We start from the raw sequence: 20,067 nt of genomic DNA, 5'->3' as shown, positions 1-20,067 counted from the left end.
TTACAAGAGTAGAACAAGTATTATATGGCGCCTGTAGCATAGCCAGTGCCAGTTGTGATTGGGTTTAATTTTAACTTCGCTCCTCATTTTGGATGGGTTTGTTGTCCGACTTTCCTTGGAAAAAAAATAGGTGGTTTAGGATTTTATAAATCAATAAATAGAATTAAGTGGCACATCTAAGTCCTGCGAGCTGGAATGTTGTCCCAGAATCTTTGGAAACGGTTACAGAACAAAGGAGGATAAGCTAGAATTACTGTACTTATTGCAGATGGAAGAAAAGAAATTCCCATCCACCTCTATCCCTCCTCGGACTAATGATCCATTGCTACTGCAGCTAAGTCATGGGAACATCTTCAAGCAAATGGTTTACCAAGTCACTAAGAGCTGGCAGGAGTGATTCAATAACCGCGGGGCTCTCCGTCTTCGGCCACAGCTTCTCTCTGATCATTACCTTGGCTAAAGGCCAAGGCAGAGATTGTTTAGAGCCCAGTGCCTCCTGCCCGGTGTTAAATCACAAGCATTTATGAAGTGTCCTCAGTGGGATTTTAATTCAGTGGAAAGCGTATCTCTAAAACAAACAGAAAAACAGCATTTTTGGCGCACTCTGCTTTCCTCTGCAGCAAAGGGCCAGTTTCGACACTCAGCAGAACTTAGTGGTACAGCTTTTCCTTCAAATGCACCACCGCATCAGGCTGCAGAATGGGAGTATCCACTAGAATGAGCCCCCCGACTGAGGGGGATGCTCCCTTCATAGTGAAAACAAGAGTGTCAGAAGGAAAGAAAAGTGTCTTCAAGGAAAGGAACAGAAGTCAGTGGTAGAATACATACAGAAGGTCCCAAGTTCAATCCTTGGCATCCCCAGGTAGAGAGATAGGAGAGATCCTCTGCTGGGAATCCTGGAGAGACCCTGTCAATCAGTGTAGACAATAGAAGGTAGATTGACCAAGGCCCTGACTCCATATAAGGCAGTTTTCTGTGTTTCTAGTTGCCTCGAGCCTGGCGTTTGCTTAGGGACCTATCGGGGTGTCATTTATTTCACAGCCTAATGGAGATCCTTTACTTCTGGATGTCCCAGTCCCAGTCTGCTCACTGGAAAGTGCCAGTTTCCTTCTGCCCTCAAACTTCACAGCATGTTGTGCATAGAAACCTAGGAAGCTGCCTTATACTGAGACAGACCACGGTTACATCTACAATGACCGACAGGGGCTTTCCACGGTTTCGGGCAGGGGATATTCCAAGCCCTACCTGGAGATACTTTGTGTGGGACCTTCTGCATGCATACCACTGAGCTGTGATGCTTCCCCACTTCCAAACTGTCAGCTCTTCCCACTGCACACCCTAAACCAAAGAGCAAACAGAGAATGTGGTGAACAGCAGCCTCTCTGTTTCATTCTGCAGAAAGACGGCTGCAGGCGGGAGCTTTGTAATTGCCCAGGAGTCCACACCCTGGCAAGGCTGCCATGCCATCATTTCTACCACCCAGCTCCTGAATATTTGCCCTACACTGTCTCTCTGCTGTGCCTCTGCTAATGAGGCTATTGCTCATAAGCAGAAACAAGGTGCCTGCTCCTATCTGCAATGAGCTCCAGACGGGTTGTGAACAGAGATCCTCTGGAAAGCACCAGATGGTGAGCTGAGTGTGCTGGGGAGGAAGACGGGTTGGTGGGTAGGTCAGTGGCTTTGCTCCCTCCCAGAAAAGGCCAATGGAGGCTGAAACTGCCACAGACTCATCCGGAATAGAAGAGAAATGAGCAATAAGAGCTTAGCCAAAGCCAAGGACTATTTGATACATGAGCAAACACAAGGACCTTCCTTGTACAGAATCCATCTAGCCCAGTCCTGCCTGCCTTGACTGGCAGCAGCTCCAGGTATCACCTGCTCTCTGATCCTTGTTAAGTGAAGGTGCTGCAGATTGAACCTTCAGTGTGAATAGGATGTGTCCTCCTACTCAGTTAAGCAAACTGGAAGTGTGAGTGTTTTCAGAGGGGAACCTACTAGAGGGAGTTTCTGCTGCCTCCAGCCTTGCTGACTCTATCCATCAAGCATCTCTTTTCACAGTTGACCATGTGTTGCCCGCTCCTCAAATCCATACACAAGTTCTCCGCCCCCTTCTGATCCAAAGACACCTTCAGAGAACTATGTGGCCTTTCTGCCCTCATCTCTCTGCCTTCGCATCCCTGAATAACCCTTCTGGTCTAGGCACAAATGTGATCTTTTAATTCTGTTCTAAATTCATTGGTCAATTGTTTTATCCTGTGTGTTAGCCATCCTAAGACCCAGTGGAATGGAGGGTGGTCTATAAATATCAATAGTGGGTACAAGATAAATATAGACTTTTATTCTTCTTACTGTACCACCCACAGAAAATATTAAAAGTCAATGGCTATTAGCCTTGATGGCTATGCTCTCCTGCCACAGTCAGAGGCAGCAATGCTTCTGAATACCAGCTGCTGGGAAATTGCAGAAGGGGTAGCTGCTGTTGTGCTCAGGTCCTCAGGTTGGCCTCTGAGAACAGGATGCTGGACCAGATGGGCCCTGGGCCTGATCCAGCATGCTTGCCCTATGTTCTAGTGTTGAGTTGTCTAAACTGCACACAGGGACGTACAGTATCTGAGTGGCCTTGGTTGTTGTTGTTGTTTTTTTTTTTGTTGTTTCTATACCATCCTTAATCTGAGGATCACAGGGTAGTTTACAATATAAAAACACAAAAATACATACCATAGTAACAAAACAAAACAAAACTCTGACTATTGGTAGCTGACAGGGGCTAGATGAGAGCTGAAGTCCTGCAACATCTAGAAGGCTTCTGATTCCCCATCCCTGAGATCAAGGCATTTCAATGAGAAAACCTGGAGTAAGGAACTCTCCAGCTTAGACCAGGAGCCAAGAATCTAAACCAGAGCCTAGTCTGGTTTTGTGCCTCTGAATACCAGTCACTGAGAATCGCTGGTGGGCAGAGTGCTGGTGCCTATCTGTATGGCACCAGCTCTTCCTTTCCCATTTGAAACAATTCCTTGCACACAGAAAGATCCCCTCTAACACCTACAGATTTCTCCCCCAACAAAGGAGGAGCATGTCAGTCAGGTCAGCCTTGCTCTGGTTCAAAGGGGCAATGTCCCAAGACACAGGCTTACTACATAATCCGTGAGAAAACTAGTTTTGAAATCAAGCCTGTGTCTATGTAACTGCATTTGCACATATCCAGACCCTGTTATGCACTTCCTCCGTATTCCCTTGTCGGCTTCCTCTCCGAATTTAGACTGCAAACTCCTTGGAGTGGAGATTTGTCTTTATTTTTAAACTTATGTTAGTCTGCAAATTACTTATATGCACTGATAACAACAGCATCAGCAAGAGTCATAATATATCAGAGTGGGAAACGGTTCCACTGTCAAACAGCTCTTACTGTGAGAAAGTTCTTCCTTCTATTTAGTTGAAATCTCCTTTCTTCTAATTTTAATTGGCTTGAGTCCTACACTCAGGTAAGTTAGGCTGAGGGGCATTGAGTCTCATGGCTGAGTGGGGATTCAAACCTGGGTCTCCCATCTTCCTAGTCCAACACTCTACACCACAATGGCCCTTATCTAGAGTCAAACCCTCCACAAACAGGGCAGTGCTTGAATCCCATCAGCGCACAGCAGCAGCATAACTTGGAGGAAAACATCTGGGTCACCCATGCCATGTACTGTAAGGAAAGACTCTGCCCCTTTCAGCAGCAGACCTGCATATAATTAACAAATAGTCTTACATATGGGGAAGTGAGGAATGGAGGAGGGGGTACCTCGGGTAGGATTTTTCTGTGGTGAGATTTGAACCCAGTGTTTCTAGCTGCAAAGCTCAAACTCAAACCGACTATACGCCACAGTGGTGTAGTTCAACCTACTGCCAAAGCTCTCTTCAAGCCCCAGCAGACTGGACTGCTCTATGGGCTCTCCATGTCTCTGTCCATGGTCCTGGAATATGGGCAGCCAGTCACCAGGTATCTGGTCCATAATTCTCTCTCCTTATAAAGCTGCACTTCAGCTCCACCTTCTGGATTCCAGGCTCACATGAAGGAGGTGAGATTTTTGGGATAGGCAGAAACTGGAGGAGGATGGAGAGAGTCCTTTGCAAACTGAGGGGGACTGATCTTGGAGTGGGCCATGGTGGTCTCTCTCAGTGGTCTCTCTCAGAACCCCAACCTAAAACATGGAAAGGAGATTCGGGGAAGCTTTTGAAGATGATGCCAGTCCATCCCTGTTATGTTAGGGAGATGGGTGCTCAGGCACACAAAAGGGTTGTACGGAGGAGGTCATATTCTGAAGTGGGGGAAACCTAGCTGGGTCACAGTAATTCATGCCGTGCTTTCAAACAATGAATGTCTGAACCTAGCTTTGAACCAGGCAAATGAGCAAGTCTTATTTCTGATCTTCCAGTCAGGAGATATGCTTGCCACACTGTGCTTTCTATTCTGAACCATGCCCATCTGCACAGCTATGCTTGCCCCCTTGCAAGCATGAGAATTTCCCACCATGCCCATTTCCCATATGTTGTCTGTATTCCGTTTTTGTCTCCCTCCACACTGAGCTTGGAGACCATCACCCACTGTCTCTGCCCGTATTCAAGTCTGTGCAGGAGCCGCTATTGCAAACGGGCAAAGCAGAAACCAATTCATCTCAGGGGACATCGGGGAGGCTGGCTTGGCTTGGCTTTCCTTCCCTCTTGCAGGGAGAACTGCCCCCCCTGCTTAAGTGGAATAAATTGGTACAGGCCATTAGCAGCCACAGAGGTCCTCCTCTCCCTTACTCTCTGAGGGGGGCGGGGGGAGCTGTCACTGCTTCTATAGACACAGACCCATCAGCCACAGATGTGAAGTCAGCCTCAGCCTCTTTCTCTGTACTCCCTCCCACTGCCCTTTCCCCCTTTCCCGTTTCTCTTTCTTTCTCTCTCTCTCTCTCCTGCACTCTTTCATTCATTCATTCATTCTTTCTTTCTTTCTTTCATTCTTCCTTTCTATTAAATGCTGCCCTTTCACATCACGATGAGCCCGGGTGAAGCTGCTGTGGTCTTTGGAGGAAGACAGCAGGAGAATAACTGTTGTGTGCTGTGATTTTTTGGAGAGAGAAAAAGATTATTAATATGATTACTGTCACGGCTTGAAGAAAGAAGACGGGGGGAAGATTCTTGGGGTGTGCTTTTTTCTTGCTGTTGCTTGGAATTTTTTTGTATTAAAAAAAACCAAAGGAAGAACGTGTGGAAGAACCGCATGCGGGGAGATGCTTTGAATTGTGCTTCTGTTTCCAAGGATTAAAGGATGAATAGACGCTGCTGCGATGGAGAGAGAAGGCGATTCAGGCTCCCAGAATAAGGTACTCCTCTCTTTCTTTCTCCCTCCTGATTGCTTTTGCTGAGCTAGACAGAGTTCCTTTATGTTTGTGGAATCGGTTTCTGGTGTTAGGCAGGGGAGAGCAGAGACGATAAAAGACTTTCAAGGATGCAATGGGCACTCGGTTGCCCATGCTTTTTGGGGGGAGATGAAGAGCAGAAGCAGTGGAAGAGAGGGGGTTTGTTGCAGGAGTTAATTGAGATCTGCAAAAAGGACTTGGGAATTTGCCGTGGTAGGTGTGAAGGATGAGTGTCCAGTGAGCCCCTATTGTTTGGCTACAAACCTCTCCATTTCTTGCCTCCCTGGTATCCAGACCCTATTTCCCATCCCCTTTTCTGCTTCACGCTGGACATCGAGGTTTTTCCTTTCAGTGGCATACTGCCGTTCCCTAAAGGAAAAGAGATTTGCCTTTTTGTGATCAACCATTATAGATGTGCAGTGGACAAAGCACTGCAGCCCTCTGCCAGATGCCCCCCACCCTGCTACACACACACACACACACACACACACACACACAAATGCATGCACACAAATCTTTATGCCAAGTGGGCAGGAGAATCCAGAGTTGGTCCACTCTTTTGTTTGCTTCCTTTGCAATGAATAGCATGTCCCATTCTCACCAGCCATACAGCCAACTTCTGGATGGACTTAAATGGAAAGCTTGCCTCCTTCAGGCAAGGGAGGTGGGTGGGTAGCAAAGGACCAGCAAGAAGGATGGCAGGTTTGTGTTGAGGTGGGGGCAGGTGTAGAGAGCGATGTGGTGCTCCTTCTGCAAACAATGCCTCTTTTGTATTTGGCCTCCCTTTGGGACCCATCTCCAGCTGAAATCTATGTTTCAAAGAGAAGAGAAAGAGCCCTTTGAAAACTTAAACAAAAAAGGGGGAGCATGCAGGACTCTGGACTGAATTTGGTCTGAACTGTGGCTGACACTTCCAGTCTGTTCCATTGCTGTAACTCTCTGCGACTGGCACCTTTGTTACCCAAACTCCTGGGCATCCCAGTACCTTGGATGTCTTTGAATCCCAGGGATAACTGGTCGCAGTTATCCCCCAAACACAGTATAGGTGTGTTTGGGGGACAGGAAGACTGAACTGGCTGACCCACGAATAAATGCTGCCTTCTAACACCAAGAGACCTGGACGATGGGGGCATGACTCCCAGGCACTTATCCCCAGAACATGACTTAACTGCACTCCACTGTCATGTTCAGTGGAGGGGTCTTTGTGCAAAGGAGTCTTTCTTGCTTGACTCAGCAGTTTGGTTGAGTTTTTGATAGCTGACAAACATCACAGTGGTAGAACAATGTGTGTGTCGGTCTGCTTTCACCCTAGTTTTCTTCTAAGTATTAGAAGGACACGGCTGTGTAAATAGCAAAAAGCTGGAGCTATGTAAGTATGATGTGCAATGAGAATGAACTGTGAATTTGAAAACTGACTTGTGCTGGAATTTGGGGGAGGGCTGTAGCCCAATGGGAGAGCACAGAATGTGCATGCAAAAGGCACCAGTTTCAATCCCCATCATCTCTAGGTAGGGCTGTCTAAACCCTAAATAACTTTTGCTGCTCATGGTAGACAGTGCTTAGTTAGATGGACCAATAGTCTAACTTGACATGAAAAAACTTTCTATTTCCTTTCTATGAATCAGAGAGAGAGAAAGAGTCTTTATACAACTTTGGACTCCATTCAGCAGGTGGTGATGGATGTGTCACTTCCAAAGGACAGGAGACCTAAACTCAATAAATGTTTCTACCTCTTATTGGACCAGCTTGCACTGACATATGGCAATGTGCAAGCTTTTGAGTTCCACAGAGTTGTTCAGATAGGCAGAACTTCAGTTGTATGCAATCAAAGCAATGAAGAGGGTGTTTTGGGGAAGACCAAGTTTGACCCAGGTGAGCAAGCCTATGCTGAAGGACTCAGATGGAAGAGATACAGATACCAGGAAAGATAAATGGTGATTCCATAACTTTCCTTCCCATGGAAGTAGAGGAGGGGAAGCACAGATCTTTCCCACTTTTTGCTTCTGTTCATTTTGAAGGAGAAAGCATATTTTCACATTTTGTGCTCAGCTTTAATCATCGCCACAGTGCACATGTGTTTTGTACTTGGGTATCCTTGGCTAATTTCTATACGTTTTGGAGAAGCTACTCCAAATGTTTTCAGCGTGTCACTGATGCAACAATTCTGACAGCAGATTTTACATGCAATTTCCTAACAGGACTGTCTGTCTGTGTCAGGGAGCAGGGGAAATTGTTTGAAAGAGGGAGAAGGAGGGATGGGCACTTGATGTGTGTACGAGTCAAACTCATGAAATGGTTGCAGACTTGGTGGAGCTCTCTTATCCCTCCTCCCTCAGCTGGATTATAGCTTCCCCTAAAAATAGGAATGCCTAATAAAATGCTTGCAGCCCTTCCGGCATAGGCCAATGACCTGGGATTATGAATAACTCTTAATTAGTCAGTAGGTCGTCTGTTCACTCATAAATGGAGTGAGGACATTGCTACCTGCACAATCTGAGGAACTCTGTGCATGCTCACTCGGTCCCTGTTGGCTACCAGTAACTTTCCTGGCTGAGCCACCTGAGAACTCAAGCATAAAACTCTTGCACTCCTCTGTTGGTCATGTGACTTGCCCAGGATGACCTGCGTGAGTTTGCTATAGTTTTCAGGTCAGTGTTGACATCGCATCCTGTAACGCAGCAAGCCATTGCCCTTTCATGGCATGCCATTGCTTGGTCCAGCAACTAGACCTCTTGGCCTGGAATTTATCCTGGTCTATAGAATTCCAATCTGGAGGATTCCACATCACACCACCTTCCTCCATTGCCAGCTTAATGTTTTTTTGAGCCTGTTAGGGGTGGAAACAGTATGTGATTCAACACAAATCAAGAAAACCAACTGCCACCAAATTTCACCCAAACTGATATGAAGTTTCAGGTTCCTGCTCCAGTGAGACATGTACAGATTCCAAGGTACTGGTGGGGAACTGCCAATATATGGGCCAATTCTGGCCTGGCCTTGGTCTCAGTTTAGCCTGTGAGGCTTTTTCACCCAAACCTCACTTAAATCAAATCACAAGTCTTGTAGTTCCTTAAAAACTAAGACATTTATTGTAGGAACATAAGAAGTTGTGTCATGCCCACTAATGTATCTAGCTCAGTGTTGGTTACTCTGACTGGCCGCGAGTCCCTGTGATTTGAGACAAAAGTGTATTCTAGCCCTGGCTGGAAATGCTGAGGACTGAACCTGGAATCTTTTGCATGTAAAAAAAAAAGATGCTGCTCCACTGAGCTACTGCCATAAGCTCTTATAGACTACAGTTCAAATCATCAGATGACTGGCTGATGAAATAAATACTAAACAGGAAAGCTCATGCCAGTACAAATGTGTGGAGTCTTTAAGGACTCTGTCATTCTTGTTGACATGGACTAACACCCATCCCTCTGAAAGTTTTGTCTGTTAGTGATATCCAGGAAAGAGGTTATAGACATAATTGTGTGTCACCAAATTTCATCAAAGTGAAATTCAAGGAAAGATTAGACAAAAGCCAAGTTCAGATCAAGAATATTCCAGGTTGCTTAGCGTGTGTGTGTGTGTGTGTGTGCACGTGTGCATATACATACACACACACACACACACACACACACACATTTTAATGGCTGAGAGCCTAAGAGAAGCATGGTTGGCTCAAGACATTTTGGCACCTGGGACAAACTACAAAATGGTGCCTCTCCCCCCACCCAGGGAAGAAGGGGTAAGTGAAGATCTACCCCAGGAACAAAGCAGGAATAAAGATCTACCTTTGAAATCAACCTTACAAACCACAAAGTGTCCCTATTTTCCAGGGATGTCCCTGATTTATAGAAGCTGTCCCGGTTTCTGATTTGATTACAGAATGTCCCGCTTTTCCTTAGGATGTCCCTATATTCATTGGAGAAATGTTGTGGGGCATGACCTTACTCAAAGTTGAAGCGGAAATCAAAGGCTGTCATGGGTAGTGGGGAAACAGGCCCATTCTGAATCAATCCAGGCAGGTGTGGTGCCCAGGAGACCACAGAGAGCAGCCCCCACCATTTCCTCCCTGTGGCTTGGAGGTGACCAGCAGTCAGGGACAGAGGAAGGGGGGTGGGGGCGGTCCACCCGGGTGTCACCACTGAGGGTTGACAAAATGCTGGGCGGCACTCACCCCAATGCCTGCAGTACGCCCGAGCCACGTGTCTCTCCTGGGAGTGACGTGGTGGCTTGGGTGCCCACAGGCTCCACACTGCCCCAAATGATCTGCCCACTGCCTCCCCCTCAGTTGTAGGGCAGCTGAGAGGTAGGAGGCAGGCAAACTCCTTGGAGGCCCTGTAGAGCATCCTGCCCTGGCTTGCCTTGCCCTGCCCCACTGGCAGCTGGCCCTACCCCCGCAGGCAGCTGGCCCTGCCCTGGGCGCCCAATTGGCTTGCTCCGCCGCTGCCAGCAGTGCCTCCTATTTGCCAAGAGGTCACTGTAGAGGCAGCATGGGGGGGGGGCTATTGAGGAGGCAGCAGATCCAGCCTCTAAGGAGTACACTACAGTGTTGCTGTCATTGTGGCAGCAGCATCGGGTAATGCATTCCTAGGAGATTGGATCTGCTGCCTCTGTGGATCCTGCCTTCTGAGGCAGTCGCTTCACCCTGCCTTATGGGTGAGTCGGCCAGTCCTGTCTTGAAGACAGAGCCACTTGTGACATTTCATAAGACTAGCCTGCTGGATCAGGCCAATGGCCCATCTAGACCATCATCCCGTTTCCATAATGGCCAACCAGATGCCTGTAGGAAACCAGTAAGCAGAACATGGGCACAAGAGCACTCTTCCCTTCCATGGTTTCAAGCAACTGGTATTGGGAATCATTGTTGTCTCCAACTGTGCAGGTAGAGCATAGCAATCATGACTACTAGCCATTGATAGCCCTCTCCTCCATGAATTTCACCACACAAAACAACAGAAGAAAACCATCTTTTAACGGTGCCCCAAATCTGCCACCTAAGACAACCACCTTTGTTTAACACCATGACAAGATCAGCCTTGCTGGGTTCCATGATTTGGATGCCCCCTCACCTTGAAGGCCAGGAACTTGTAACCAGAGCAGCTAACAAGCAGCTAAAAGTATGGATCCATTCTATGACTTCAGTGCACTCAGGGGGAGAAATAGATTTTTTTTTATTATTTTAAAAAAACACTAGTGGGTGGTAATGGCTATGGTTCCATTCATGCAGAATGTAAGGGTGCAATATTGTAAAAGTGGCTTACCCTACCAGTGTGTTTGTTATTACACTTCACCCTCTCTTTTCTCTCCCACTCCTTCCTGGCAAGCTTTATCAGGCCGCAAAATGTGTCCCCTCTCCCTCTTTGTAGGTATGCCATTCCTTTATATGTATGGCATTGTATCAGCAGCGATTAGCTATGGCAGCAATAACGGGCAAGGACTGCAATTGTCATAATGACCAAGGAAAACTCTCAAGAATAGAGGCACTTGCAATTAGATGCCTCTAGATCTGCTAGGATTGGGGGATTTGCCTACCAACCATTCAACCCACATCTATTGTATTTTGGAAATACAGTGCTGCTGAAGAGCAAAATAGCTTTTTTTAATGATACAAAGGAAAGGAATCATGTTTTTCAATGCACTACCACCATGACAAATGCCAGTCATTGAACTGCCATGTAATGGTGCTAAAGATAGCTGCTGAATAGAGTGGAGGGCATGATTCAGTCTACCCATTCAGCAAGATCAGGTGAGCAAATTGTGATGGTTAGAATTATAAAATCACAGAATTGTAGAGTTGGAAGGAATCACCAGGGTCCTCTAGTCCAACCCCATGCAGTGCAGAAGGAACCTTTTATCCAAGGTGACACTCGGACGCACAGCCCCCAGATTAAGAGTCTCATGCTCTTCCGAATGAGCTACCCCCCTCATGTACCATTTCAGTTTGTTATTGAGGTATGTCATTTTGAATGCTCTCCTGTTTTAATTTAATTTTTTTAAGCCCTCCCTGAAAGAGAGAACCAGCACAAGACAGAGGGATTAAAAAATTAAAAAGCACAAGTATTGTGCAAGGTAACTTGCACAGCCTACATTTAAGAATCCTGGGAGCTGCCACTTACTCCTCAGAGAGCTGGACTTCTCACCTCCCTCAACACGATGCAGTTCCCAGAATTCTTTAAGGGGAGTCCTGTGTTTTAAATGTATGGAGTGGATCTGCCCCCAAGTGTTCTAACAGCAGGGAGTATTTCACAGACAGCAGCATTCCAAAGTATGATCCAATGCCAGACATCAGAAGTTGTCCAGTCCATCACACACACACACACACACACACACACACACACACACACATACACGTTGCCCCAGTACCTGGTAAACCAAGCTATACTGCCTCTGAAATTGGGGCTTCCATTTAGCTATCATGAGTAAACACTATTTATAGCATTAGCTTACACTGATATGTCTGTGTAACCTTTCTGAGCACCTTCTAAGCTAGTGACCATCACTGCATTTGTGGATGGTGAGTGAACTCCATAAATTATCTGTCTTCAGATCTAGCAACATCTTGCAGATCTAAACAAAAGAAGCTGGTTTTATTTTTATTTTTTTTTAATGATATTTATTAAAGTTTCAAAGAAAAAATTACATATATAAAAAAAGAAAAGAAAAAGAAATAAAAAAGAAAAAAATACAAAATACAAAATAGAAAACACTTAAAAAAACAAAAACACATCGTTCTTTCCATAACTTACATTTCATTTCCTTACTTCCCTGACTTCCTCACCCCTCCCTTTTTTGTATTCCAGTTCTATTAGTTAATTCAGCAATTCCTTTCCCTCTTTGTTTTTGTCTTAATCCTTTAACTTAACATATTATAACTTTAGATTCTCATCTGTTAACAATCTGTTTGTACATACACCTTTATAACATTGCTGCTAAGACCACTTAATTTCATTCTGACATCATTCTAACATTCATTAATTTTGCAATATTTCTGTAAATAGTCTTTAAATTTCTTCCAATCTTCTTCCACCGACTCTTCTCCCTGGTCTCGGATTCTGCCAGTCATTTCCGCCAGTTCCATATAGTCCATCACCTTCATCTGCCATTCTTCCAGAGTGGGTAAATCTTGTGTCTTCCAATACTTTGCAGTAAGTATTCTTGCTGCTGTTGTGGCATACATAAAGAAAGTTCTGTCCTTCTTTGGCACCAATTGGCCGACCATGCCCAGGAGAAAGGCCTCTGGTTTCTTCAGGAGGGTATATTTATATACCTTTTTCATTTCATTATAGATCATCTCCCAGAAAGCCTTAATCCTTGGGCATGTCCACCAAAGGTGAAAGAATGTACCTTCAAGTCTCTTTACATTTCCAACATTTATTATCGGGCAAGTGATAGATTTTTGCAAGCTTGACTAGTGTCATGTACCACCTGTATATCATTTTCATAATATTCTCTCTTAAGGCATTACATGCCGTAAACTTCATACCTGTGGTCCATAACTGTTCCCAGTCAGCCATTATTATGTTATGTCCAACATCTTGTGCCCACTTAATCATAGCAGATTTAACCGTTTCATCCTGAGTATTCCATTTCAACAGCAAGTTATACATCTTTGACAAAATCTTAGTTTTGGGTTCTAACAGTTCTGTTTCTAATTTTGATTTTTCCACCTGGAAGCCTATTTTCTTATCCAAATTGTATGCCTCCATTATCTGATAATAATGAAGCCAATCTCGCACTTTGTTTTTTAGTTTCTCAAAGCTCTGCAATTTCAGTCTATCTCCCTCTTGTTCCAGAATTTCCCAATATTTCGGCCATTTGGCCTCCAAAAGAAGCTGGTTTTAAGGATCCCAGTCTTTGCAAGGGAATGTCCTTTTAGTTTTTGAAACATGTCCTTTGCTTTCATCTTTTCTTACAGAAGTAAAAAGGGAAGAGGAAGAGGCCAATAATGGGCTTTTTTGGGAATTGAAATGCTTCATGGCAACATAGATTTCTGGTCCACTAGCCTGTCCGCCTTCCTTCCTGTCTGTGGTGATTTGTTGCTGTTCCGCACAGAGGACTGGAACTGCTTAGTCTCTGCCTGGAATTGAGTTTCAGGGAAATGAACCATAGCTTGGCATAGAGCAAGGAACGGTTTTAGCCAAACAAGAGCAATGTGTCCCAAATGTGTCAGAAAGTCCCCCATTCTCTATAACCAATATGGATTGTGTGAAAGCCCAGAAAATCAGTTTTATTCACCCATGTGCCTTCTCTCAGTCTAGCCCAACCTCTTCATATGGCGTCATCATTGTGCACGATTAAGGATGCAAGAAGGCTGCAATTTCCATTCCAACATGCATTCTTCACCATCATCTCTGTTTCCATTCTGCTACCGTTTGGCTTCCACCAAATGCTCTATTGCTCATCTCGCTGTCTGCTATTGAACATAGGATACGTAACTTACACAGCTATTTACATAACGTACATTTATTTCAATGTACCAGTAAACTTCAAAATCCAGAGGTTTTTTCTTACAATCAAGCAGTATATAAAGTTTATGGAAAAAATAAATGAAAATAAATAAACAATATTAAAATAATAATTGTGCATTGTTTACAGACTTTAAAAAAAAATTCATGAACAAATGCAAATTAAATTCACTTCACTGATTTCCATTCCTGACCACAGACGAACACACAAGGTGCAGTTCCTTTTCCATTTTTGTTGGAATTCTATGCATGACAGTTTTTGCTGAATATGAACATGATCAGCAGAAGCTTCCAATGCATCTCTTGTTGGACTGCCCTGCTTCAGATTCCCAGTGGAAACTGCATGCCTGAATGCAGTTTGGAGAAAACAGTTCATATATTCACAGAGAACAGTTGCTTGCGTCTAGACAGCCAGAGAGAGCTGCTCAGTCTGGTGGTGCTTGCTATATCGTTCAGCTTTGAGACTCCTAAGACTTTCAGTGAATTTCTATGAATTAGCTTTGTTACTAACATTTTCCTAATGCATCCAATGAAACAGCCTCTTCTCCACCTCTTCTGCCTTTGTAACCAGTCCAGTTCAATTTCTATGGTGCCAAACAATAACCCCCCTCTACGTGGGTGGTGCTGTGGGTTAAACCACAAAGCCTAGGACTTGCCGATCAGAAGGTCGGCGGTTCGAATCCCTGCGACGGGGTGAGCTCCCATTGCTCGGTCCCAGCTCCTGCCAACCTAGCAGTTCGAAAGCACATCAAAGTGCAAGTAGATAAATAGGTACCGCTCCAGCGGGAAGGTAAACAGTGTTTCCGTGCGCTGCTCTGGTTCGCCAGAACTGGCTTAGTCATGCTGGCCACATGACCCGGAATCTGTACACCGGCTCCCTCGGCCAATAAAGCGAGATGAGCGCCGCAAGAGTGCCCCAGAGTCGGTCACGACTGGACCTAATGGTCAGGGGTCCCTTTACCTTTACCTTTACCTTTACCCTTGCATTGGAAACAAGCCACACACACACTCCAGTTTTGCTGTCAAGAAAACACACAGCTTTCTTACCCAATAGTCTAATTTTTCTTGCGTCGCTCAAAAATAGAGGTGGGGGTGGTTTACAAGAACAACAGAACGAACCCAAATCTGTGCACCAAATAGCATGTCAAAGATGCATGCTCAAACACAAGTGATTAGGATTTGGTTTGCAAAGGGTCTGTTTTTTCTTCACAAACCCGATATTTGTAGCATAATGGAGAGGATTCTAAATGAGAGTTGTAACAGATGTTTGTCAGAAACTGGCGACCATCCCAAATCTTCCCGAGCGATGGATTCCGGCAGTGCAAATTATATGCGCTGCTGAAGTCTGATGATTCAGCTCCTGCAGAAAGCTGGTGTAGGGCTCGGTAGATGTTTGGAACAAGGATGGGCTCTTGTGGGATGTGAGGTCACAAAGAGGAAGACCCCTGAAGAGACCAAAAGCAGCAACTGAAAAGGAGAGATCAGGACATTGGCCTTCATTGCCAAACAGGGGGTGTATCATCAACACAAATTGGAGATACCTGCAGATGTTGCCTATTTAAAGCAGATGTTCTTAACTAGGGAGGGCAAGCATACCAAATAATTCCCAGTTGTGTACCTAGATTCACAGTTGTCTTTTCAGGAGCTCTGCTTTGGGCTTATACTGTAGGTGAGTTTCAGGACTCAGAAGGACTTTTGTCAGACTGAGCAGGAAGTAGACCGTCTTGTAAGAAGTTAAATACAAAGTGTCTTGTCATTTGGAGTATTGTCATATAAGGACTATTGTCTTTGGGTGCTACTACGGGCTTCCCGTAGACATCAGGGTGGTCCTCTGCAAAACAGGATATTGCATACAGGTCTGTTTTGATGTTTAAATTCAAGTGGGGTCTAGCAAATATCAGGAGGAGCTGTTTAGATGGACAGCAATCCTTCCTAAGCTGAACACTGTTGGAAAAGGCAGGGAGTATCACCCAGGCCCTCTAAGTGTCCCTATTTTCTAGGGACGCCCCTGATTTGGAGAAGCCATCCCAGTTTCTGATTTGATCCCAGAATGTCCTACTTTTCCTTAGGACATCCCTATTTTCATTGGAGGAACATTCATTGGAGGGTATGGTAGTATGTCCCTATTTTCATTGGAGAAATGCTGGAGGGTATGGAGTTATCCAATCCCCGAAGTGTCTGAAGGCAATCCTGAATACGGAAGTTTTTAAATGTTTTATCATGCTTTTATATATGTTGGAAGCTGCCCAGTGGCTGGGGCAACCCAGTAAAATGTGTGGGATATAATTAGTAAAATGGTCATTATGGAATGGGACTTCCCTATTTTCATCAGAGAAATGTTGGAGGGTATGGTCACCCCTGGCTCATTATGTCCAGTTATCAAGTGGTCACCTTGCTGGGCTGTCTGGTTTCACTTGACAGATTTTGACTGGAGACATCAGGGGTTGAACTTGACAACTTCTATATGCAAAGCAGATTAAGCTATAGTCCCCAACCCATCAGTGGCATGGTGGTCCGGGGTCATGTAGGGGGCTGCTTTTGAAGACCCGCTATTACTTCTGCATGACGGTCCTGGCAGGGGCTCTGTCTCCAGCATCATAGAGCCACCAAATCAGCATGAATGGGGAGCTTTGGGACCACTGTATACTCCAAAGCTAAACATTTGGTAACACTGAAAACTCAAGGCACTTCTGTTTCAAGAGAATGGTGTGCAGGGTCTGTTCTATACAATGGAACTTCATGAAAAACACAGGTCTCTCCAAAAGAAGATATTGTACTTGCACAGAAAAAAGTATATCCAGCTGAAATGCAACACATGGAGATCTGCTTTGATTATTGCAATGCATCCCCAATTATTATTTTTATATAATTATAATATTATAGCATGATCTTAGGAAGTTGTATAATCTTAGAAGGGCTCATCACTGTGACTGCCATGTTGCACTGCTGAAAATCCTAACCAAGCACCTGTCAGTTCCTAGGTTTAGGACCTGCTTGGAGTTCAGTTCCCAGTACACTTCTATCCCCCTTCCCAGATAGATAAAAGCAGTTGTGAGAAACCTCCAGATGATGTCAATCTATAAAACCCATCATCCCTGTTCATTGGCCCATGCTGGCCAGGGCTGATGGGAGTTGGAGTCCTCCAATATCTACCGAGGGTTCACAGGTTCCTCATCCCTAGTTCAGACAAGTGTCACCTTTATCCAACAAGGTCAGCCAGCCACTTGGGGCACGTCCTTTCAGGGCCTTTCTGTCATTCGAGAAATTTCTTGCATGTCCTCGCAGCACTTTTAACTATCCAGGCAGCTATTTCCAAAAGCCATTAATAAAAGTGTCTCATGAGTGGCAAGACTAATTTAATAATTCATTTAGTATGTCTGTGGAACAGTTAGCAATTCCGACAGGCTGTCGTTAGCAGGCTTGGCCCATAACCTCACTGAGTTAAGTCTTTTACTTCCCCCTCCCTTCGTCAGGTAAAACGGCTGGATTTTAGTCGCCGCGTCTGCCTGTAGTTATCCACTCAATGATCCATGAATATGTACAGGGAAACACAAGAGCCGAGCTTGTAATTGCATACGTGTTAATGGGGCATCTTCTGCAACCATATGCATTAGGAATTCAAGACCCGTTAACACAATCAGTAGAATCACAGTTTCATCCTGGACTGTTGCAAATCAGACTGCAAGAGAGGTTTCGCAACAAACTGAACCCTTACGTGTCAGAGGCATCATCATGCCCCCAAAAGCAAATCGCTGGGGATCAATGAGTTCTTGCAGGCTGTCCCTTGAGGCAGCTGGTTGACCACTGCGAATGTCCAGGATGCTGCATGAGACGGGGGCTGTGGAGCAGAAGCAGTTTTGGGGTAAGTGCGACCAGTGTAACCACACTGAGTGTCGTGTTGCAGTGAGCACCACACAATGCTGCAGAACAGAGCAAGAGAAATGGGGGTGGGTTTTGCCAAATTTTAGCATTGCACAGGGTGCTGCTTTAATTTGACAGCACAAAGTCTGCCACCATTTGGAGTGATCCAACAGGGCTCATAACATGTTTGAATGCTCCCCCGTGGTGAATAAATAATCCCTGCATGCAGAACTCCAATCTGCAGGGAAAGACAGTGTTCAGCCTTGGGTTCTTCCTTATATGCTAGTTTTCTGTGAGCAAGGGAAATTGCTGTTGTTTACCAGCAGCCCAAGCAATGACAAACCTAGACAGCATCTTAAAAAGCAGAGACCTCACCTTGCCAACAAAGGTCCCTATAGTTAAAGCTATGGTATTCCCAGTAGTGATGTATAGAAGTGAGAGCTGGACCATAAAGAAGGCTGATTGCCGAAGAATTGATGCTTTTGAATTATGGTCTGGAGGAGACTCTTGAGAGTCCCATGGACTGCAAGAAGATCAAACCTCTCCATTCTTAAGAAAATCAGCCCTGATTGCTCACTGGAAGGACAGATCCTGAAGCTGAGGCTCCAATACTTTGGCCACCTCCTGAGAAGAGAAGACTCCCTGGAAAAGACCCTGATGTTGGGAAAGATGGAGGGCACAAGGAGAAGGGGATGACAGAGGACGAGATGGTTGGACAGTGTTCTCAAAGCTACTAGTGTGAGTCTGACCAAACTGCGGGAGGCAGTGGAAGACAGGAGTGCCTTGGTGTGCTCTGGTCCATGGGGTCACAAAGAGTCAGACACGACTAAATGACTAAACAACAACAAACAGCAGCCCAAAGTGGTACAGTGCACTTTAAGCTTTCCCATGTGACTCTACCAATTTGTCTAAACTTACCCTCAATTTTTGACACACATCCTACGATATGGAGAGAAGGGTGGTGGCACTGTGTGTTTTGGAACTTCCAGAGCAATCTGACTTCCATCATCGGCAGACATGAGATGTTTAGCATGATCCTCTAGCCAATAGCCGAATATATGGACCTGGGCTAGCTCAGTCGTTAGACCATGAGACTCTTAATCTCAGGGCCATGGGTTCGAGCCCCACATTGGCCAAAAGATTCCTGCATGGCAGGGGGTTGGACTAGATGACCCTCGTGGTCTCTTCCAACTCTACAATTCTATGATTCTATGTCCCCTCAATTGAGAATATGGCCAGGCTATTAACATTTTGTATCTAACACTCATGTATCAGTCCGTCTGCGAATGTTGTGGTGCTTGATCAAGCGCTGACAACATTGCTGCTTATATTATCATTGCGATTTATTGGGAATTTAAAAGGAAGATTAAATGTTATATTGAACAGAGATAGGTTTGGGCTTCTATTCCACCTCCTGCCACCCTCCCACAACCAAATGATGTGAAGTAGAATCTGGTCATCAGGAATGGGCTCATAATGAACCGTCTCCATAAATGTTTAATAGGTCTGCCCTCTGGAAGGTCTTAAAATGGAATTTGCTGCCTCACGTTTTTAATTGGGGAACTTTCTCCATTATAGGCCAGCCACCCTGGCAGATAAACAGGTATCCACAGAGCTCTCTGCTTCTCACATCAAACGTCGTCCAGCTCTCTTCTGGGAGCCTGGCAATCCGCTGTCTTCAAACTACAGCAGTCAAGCTGACAGTCTCCTACATTTCCTGGAATGTGGGGAAAAGAAGAGGGGGAGTGAAACTGTGCTTCAGCAGCTCCCTCTCCAGACAGGCATCTCCAAACTGTGTAAAATGGCATACAAAATTCAGTGTAAAGTGATACATGTTGGGGGGGGGGACCCAAAACATTTTAATGCCATATATATATGCTCATGGAGTCTGAACTGGCAGTGACTGACATGGATTAAGACCTCGGGATCACAGTGGATGGCTTGATGAAGATGTCAGCCAAGTGTGTGGCAGCTCTGAGAAAGGCAAATCTTATGCAAGGGAAAACCTCAGGCACAAGAACATTCTCCCCTCCTGTGGTTTCCAGCAACTAGTATTCAGAAGCTGCCCCTGACTGTGGAGACACAGTATCACCATTGTGGAGCCTGCACCTCCATGAATTTGTCTAACCCTCTTTGAAAGCCATCCAGGTTGGTGACCACCACTCTCTCCTGCAGGAATGAGTTCCATAGTTTATCCATGCACTGTGTGAAGAAGTCCTTTCTCCTTTGGCATCCTTTGCTTGTGCCCCAATAAATGTGTTGGTCTTTAGGATGTCACAGGACTCTTTGTCAAGGGGAGGAGGGTTGCGTGGCAAGACCCTCAAGCCGACCCCCCATTAGGATAAATAAATTCACACAGACACAGA

At 45.3% G+C, this 20,067-nt stretch overlaps 1 protein-coding gene across 6 annotated transcripts in view; it reads left to right on the top strand.

The window, feature by feature from the left end:
* Positions 1–4,608: 4,608 nt before the first annotated feature.
* The window catches only part of B3GAT1 (beta-1,3-glucuronyltransferase 1), a 67,539-nt gene continuing 52,080 nt past the window's right edge, over positions 4,609–20,067 (top strand). For 2 of the 6 annotated variants that reach the window (XM_080983660.1, XM_080983659.1), the window contains exon 1: positions 4,614–5,348. The gene's annotated coding sequence lies outside the window, so the exon portion shown is untranslated. Of the gene's footprint in view, positions 5,349–20,067 lie in introns of all 6 variants that reach the window. The other 4 variants (XM_080983663.1, XM_080983658.1, XM_080983662.1 and 1 more) reach the window with 3 other exon arrangements.

Source organism: Podarcis pityusensis, assembly GCF_964106645.2.
Source record: "Podarcis pityusensis genome assembly, chromosome: 15".
NCBI classification, from domain to species: Eukaryota; Metazoa; Chordata; class Lepidosauria; order Squamata; family Lacertidae; genus Podarcis; species Podarcis pityusensis.
Note: the sequence above shows the minus strand (reverse complement) of the source record. Positions and strands in the feature narration are given on the sequence as shown.